The sequence below is a fragment of the Austrofundulus limnaeus genome, unplaced genomic scaffold, assembly GCF_001266775.1.
Source record: "Austrofundulus limnaeus strain Quisiro unplaced genomic scaffold, Austrofundulus_limnaeus-1.0 Scaffold113, whole genome shotgun sequence".
NCBI lineage: Eukaryota > Metazoa > Chordata > Actinopteri > Cyprinodontiformes > Rivulidae > Austrofundulus > Austrofundulus limnaeus.
This window is the reverse complement of record NW_013952515.1, coordinates 463,493-470,225: the sequence shown is the minus strand read 5'-3', so window position 1 is coordinate 470,225 and position 6,733 is coordinate 463,493.

Below are 6,733 nucleotides of genomic sequence, written 5' to 3'. Positions count from 1 at the left end.
GAGTTGTTTTTTTTTTTGTAGCACTTTGAGATTTTTGTTAATGAAAAGTGCAGTCCAAATTAAATTCATTATTATTATTATCAGTTCCAGGAATACGATGTAAATGAAACGCAGCATTACTCCCAGATTCATACGCACACAAACAACCCTCCACGCCTTCAGACACCCCAAACTCACCACTTTTGCAGGCTTATATGTTGGCTTTTATGAGGTTTTATTTGCAAACTCAAATTATGTCCTTAGGGACATAGTATGAGATGTTTATCCTTTTAATCCCTCACTACCCTCATGTTTGCTATTTCATTTTTCTAACTTAGAGCCTCTTCATGTCTGCAGAACCCAGGGCACCTGGTATCCCTCAAAATAAATAAATAAATCCAAATGTGTGCGTTGGATTTACTTAAATTGTCAACAGGTTCTACTCAACTGAATTGAGTAAATCTAACACAATTACTTCATATTCACTTATAAAGTAAATGACAAAAATTGCGTTCCATTTAGTCAATTCAGTTGAGTAGAACCTGTTGACAAACCTCATTTAAGTAAATCCAACTCAAACGTTTTTGTGTTTTTTTATTTTCCTTTTTCTTGAACGAGTTGTTCTGAACCGTAAATTCCCTTTGGGATCAACAGTGTTTTGAATTGAATAAAAATACTGCAATTATTTTCCCCACCTCATCCAGTTCACTTGCTTAAAGAGCTAATTACCTTCTTAAAAATACATTTTAAAGATTAGTTTCTACAAAAGGCACAATGAATATGTAATCAGTTATCTATGATTTAAAACGAGTTCAAACTCAATTTTTTTTCTTGGTAAAAAAAAAGGAGACATGTCTGGTTTATTAGATGCAAAGAGGTATAAACAAGAAAAGTATCAACAATAAAAGTTCTGACAGTTTTTATAAATTTAATATATCAATATATAGTGATTTTATCAACAGCTTGATTTCRTAGAAACGTGAATGAGACCATTTTGGCATAAAGTACAGATATTCCAAGTGAGTACAGAAGTTGCTTAGTTTAAAACACCCCCCCCACCCCCCGTGTCCAATTGATTTTTTTAACAACCTGCAAATTTCCCTCCCCCCACAGACACACAACACAGAGAAAACAGAAAAACTAAAAAGTATACAGAAGCACAAAACAAGGCACCAATAAATTAAAGTAACCCCCATTAAAAAAAAACAATAAAATTACATTAAAAAGAATTTAATACTAAAGCCCGCTGTGCYGTTAAAACCTAAAAAAAAAACAACTAATGAAAAAAAAAAACAGTCGGAACAGACAGGAGAAAAAGTAAAAACACTTTGGCAGATTATTAATTTTTAGTTACAATCAACTATTAAAGAAACCCAGTGCTCGTGTGTACAAATAAATTCATATATAGTCTACGCTTCTTTCCACCCTGGAAGTTTATGTACACATTTTTATTTTTTTTTTTACATTTTTTTACAGATACATTTAAAACATTATCAAAAAGTGTTTTTTTTGCTTTATGAAAACGTATTATTTACATGTCATGATTCAAAACCATAGGATGCCACCCCCCCCACCCTCTTTATTTCCTCCCATACTAAGAACGTCACCTCTTTACACAGTGCAGAAGGCTTCTTGAAAAGGTTTGTGCAACAAACAGCGCAAAAAAAACAAACAATTAAAAATAAATTTAAAAATGCCTGTCTTGTTGAGGAATGGACAGAACACAACTTTTTTGAGAAAACACGGGTGGAAATTTTTTTTTTTACAAAAGCTGGAGTATTTTTACTTGTTTTATCATTTAGAACGTCTAGAGATCAAAGTGTCCATGAGATTCACAACTTTTCACGAGTTCTTTCCCACATCCTTCATTAAATACTGGCTGGTAGAAAAAAAACCCTTTAAGTATTCAAACATCAACTGGGAATGATTTAATAAGGAGAGAGAAACAACTAGGATCCACCTGCAGATTCACATCCACTCCCTTTCAAAAAAAAAGATAAAAAAAGGAAGCAGTCGATTGAGAAAAGTCAGACGGGGTGAACAGGAGCTAAAAGCCAGCCAAGCCGAGTCGCTAAAYGTTTCCTTCCACAGTCCACAGCTGTAGCTGCAGGTGGGTGGAGGCTGCTCCTTCCAGCTCAGTGCGATTGTTCACCGGTTTGCAGCAAGAATTTCCATTTCCAGCTTCATGTTACCAGTGGGGTTCTTGTTTTTTTGTTTCCGCTCCAGTGTTTGATTCTTCCAGTGTACGTCTGCCTATGAAAAGACTGAGCCCTTGTTGAAGAGTTGATCGGTGAGATGAAGATGAGAGGGTGAAAGAGAGTGAACGTTGCCAACTTTMCTTACATTAATGTTAAAATTCAGTAGCATGAAAAGGAAAGAAAAGGCGTGAACTTTTACTGCTGAGCATGATGAAGTGATGGATGTTAAGAAGTGGTTAAAGTGGTGTCAGTTAGGTATCCAGAAAACCAAAAAAAAGAGAGGAAATTTTAAGATTTTTAAGCTGGTGAATCAAGACATTTATTAAATCTGCTAAAWGTTTCATGATTTTGAGTTAGCAGGAGTGTTAGCGTAACGAGGTGAAAACATGCAACGTAAACACAGCAGAGCTCCATTTAATCTGACTTAATTTTACATTAAAATGAACAAAATCAGTTTAAATAARGTATAAATAACTACAGTGTGAAGGAGTGTAAATTAAAAGTTAAATAGTTAAATGAACAGGCGTGCACATTTATCACTCACTGTAAAATCACAACCCTGTCACCTGAAAACTAATAAGATGTCAAACAAACTTATCGTTATTGCCTACGGAGGACCGAAACCGACACAATTCGAATAAAATAATAAAAGCAGAAATACATAAATGGACCAATAAATAAATAAATACACTTAAACTGCACCAATTAAATTTAAAAAGGAGAACTTTACCTCACGTTTTATCACTTAAATGACCTTCACATTTATTTTTCCAGCTTAGTTCCACATTTTTTAACATAGCATTTTTAATTTTTCCCACAAGTCTTTTTATTTCCATGCGTTTAAAGTTTAGTTTAAAACAAAGGCAACGAAGAAAACACTTACCTGTGCCTTTCTTTTAAACTAAACTTTATACTTTAAGCTAATCTGAGGCAGCACAAGCAGGCACATCCTTCCTGTCTGTTGACCAATAGGAGAGGAGCTGACCAAGAGGCTCCGCCCACATTATTTGCATAATGAGGCAGAAATGCATAAGGTAAAGTAAAAACAGGAGACAGAGAAACATAAAAGCAACACATGGAAATAAGAAAACTTGTTGGAATTTTTTTAAATAATTTAAGAGACACAAATGCATCTACAAGTAAATGGAAAAATAAATGCATGTATTTAAAAACAGTAAAATGTAAAATATGTTCTAAAATATAAACATTTACTGGAAATAAGCTGGAAAAATAAATATAATGGGCAATTAAATTATAAAATATGAGGTAAAGTTCTCCTCTTTTTATTTAATTAGTGCATTTTAAGTGTATTTATTTATTTATTAGTCCATTTATAGATTTCTGCTTCTATTTCTAATTATGTCAGTTTCGGTCCTTCATAATTGCCCTGATTTATAAWATAGGAATGACTGAGTTTTGACATGAAGTAAATAAAAGAAAAAAAAGTTTTAATTTAAATATAAATATTTAGACCTAGCTGACCCAAAAAGCTGAATCCACTGCACATTTCAAGTTTCTGTATGCGGGATATCCTTCTCAAAGCAACAAATATTAGTAATAAAAAACTACATGGTGATAAAAAACAGAATCTGGCTCAGACAGAGCTACACTTCAAGTACTCAAACAACATATAATCTACATTACAGTAAATAAACTCAAGATGTGCTCATGAACACAACTCTCAGTGTGTCAGCACGACGCAGAATTCTTCAATTATTCCGTATAACTGCAGCTTGTTGTTTACCAGCTGCAGCAGCAGGAAAACCACAAAAATACAGTATTGGTTAGTATCTGTATTTATATACAGAACGATAGTGCATCAGGTGGAGCATAAGGTCGCAGCGTGTCTTTTACTAACTTCCTGGTAAAAAACGAAGAGCTTGTGGAGGACTTTTTTTTTCCGGGACTTTTCACCGTGTCCTTTGGTTTAGACAGTTCCTCTGGAGGTGACCACAAAGTGAACCAGCCTAATCTGTCTTCACACTTTAGCAGAAACAACTTTCCCACAATGTCACGCTCAGGCACCTAAATAAATAAGCAATTTATCCCCCCTCCCAACTGCAAACTCGCAGCATGGAACCCCATTAGACCCGAGGCGAACACAAACGGGAGGGAACGGGGGAAAAAAGTGTAGCGGAGAGCTGACTCATCTCTGGATTCCATCGACAAAGTCGAGGATTTATTTAATCTTAAATTCACTAAACTCTGACCTGTGGCGCCCGYGGTTCAGCCTTCCATCTCTTTTAGCTCGGAGAGAAGTCATGAAGGAAGCAGAAGAACTACACCATCTTGTTTTTAAGTGGTCGCAACTTCTTGCAAACTTGTACGAGCTCATTAAATGTAGAGTTTTTTTACTTTGCGCCATGTATATTTTAAGGTAAAGATGGATGGAGAAAACATCCCTATTGTGGTCTCGCACACTGCCTGAAAGATATATGTATACATCCGTTAAATTCCAACAATAGGCCTTTGCTTGCGCGCCAAAAGTACCCACAAATTGCTCGGTGTACATCATAAATTGAAGAAAGTGCACTATCTTTCTAAGGAAGTGAATGTCAGAATGCCTTCACACAAACACACAATCCAGCAATATAAATSAACCACTGTTCATCTTCCAAGAACRCGACGAGTCCCAGCAGCTGTATAAATCCTGGCAGTCAGATTCCAGTCAGGTTCTTCCCATTTTTCTTTCTGCTACATCCTTTTTGTTGTTTTCCAAGCCTTAAATCTCAAACTGTTCTTTTAAAAAAGTAGCTAAATCCCGGAATTGTCGTATTTTTTTTATGATTATTGTTGCATACGTTTATATGAAGCTGTATTTGGCCAGCATGGGAAGACGTAGAAACTAGGGGTGCAACAATACATGTATCTGTATGGAAACCAACGCACAATATGTATGGAACAATACAGATTTTTAAAWTGTATTTTATCAACTTGTCTTCTGAAGATGYTYTGTGTTGAAGGATCAGTGGATCTGAGTTCGACTACTCCACCTAGGCTRCATTGTCGAGCRCAGATCCWCTGAGAAACTTRCWGTTTCARCAACATTTAATTTAAAAACTGTGCTTTTGAGGTTAAACAAATRTTKAKAATTAATTTCAATAAACTGMAAGTTAAGAAGGGTTTGGACATTTCTCTTTTTTTGTATCGAAGAAATATCGAACCGTGAGACTAAAGTATCAAACTGCACCCCTAATAGACACCATTTTGCATGTTTTCAGTACGACTGGGTTTCAATAAATAACTCCTCACGAGTCCAACATATCTGAAATGCACAAGTGTTCAGATTTGTTGACTTTAGAGGGGAAGACCAGTGTTTTATATTTAATCTGGACAATAAATAAAAAAAATAAAAGTTCTTTTTCACTAGTTTAACACACCGAGCGTTCAGAATGCGATAGCCCTCAGCTAGCTTCGAGTGGCAGCTATCTTGTCACTCTGTGATAACAGTCTCTAGATTTCTACTTCCGAAGCCAAATTTGACCAATTATTACAATTTTCAGTGGGCCTCAAGTTGATCTGAYTCAATGGGCTGGAAGCATGTCTAAGGCAGGCCAAAGAAAGATCAGCTCACACATTTCCTCTCTATCCAGCTCTGAAATCAAATCAGCTCAGGGCTCAGCCGACCCTGGCGCATTACCGATCTGCTCGTGCAAAACAGGGCCACTCAAAACCACAGTGAACACTTGGTGACAGCGCTTTTTTTTCCCTTCAATCGTCTCATCCAGCTGGGCCGTCAGAGGGAAGGGGGTGGAGGAGCAGTCACGCCACGAAACGAGCAGCAAAACCAGCGAGCTGCACGAGCTCATCGCAAAACTGATGATAAATGTTAATTATACATGAATAAATTCAATTAAAACTCACTTTTCTCTGCTCTCTTCAACGTTTTTTATGCTTTTACCAAAGTCTGAGTGAGTAAAAAAAACAGAGTTAACATGTTTTAATCTTTTCTTCCAAGTTAATTTTTGTTCATGATAGTGGCTGAATTAAAAACAAAAAGTGAATCCTTTTGACTTTCTAAAACCTCTCCGACGTCTTCCTGTGTATTTATGCTAAGAAGTGAAAGTCAGCCTTGCGTTTATATTTCAAATAGTCACAAGTTGCAACCAGTGGCGGAGCCAGACAATTTTCCCAGGGGTGGCCAGACTGGGACCAGTACTCACACAGGGGTGGCCAGACTGGGACCAGTACTCACACAGGGGTGGCCTGGAACATTACATGATTTTTTTACTTGACAGTTTCTGCAGATCTTTGTGTTTTGGTCATTTACTTATGTCCTCATACAGGCAGTGACTACCTTAGGGCATCAGAACCCTTTTAAAAGACGTATCTCGTTAAAACGTGATACGTATCTCGTTAAAACGTGATACGTATCTCGTTAAAACGTGATACGTATCTCGTTAAAACGTGATACGTATCTCGTTAAAACGTGATACGTATCTCGTTAAAACGTGATCCGTATCTCGTTAAAACGTGATCCGTATCTCGTTAAAACGTGATCCGTATCTCGTTAAAACGTGATCCGTATCTCGTTAAAACGTGATCCGTATCTCGTT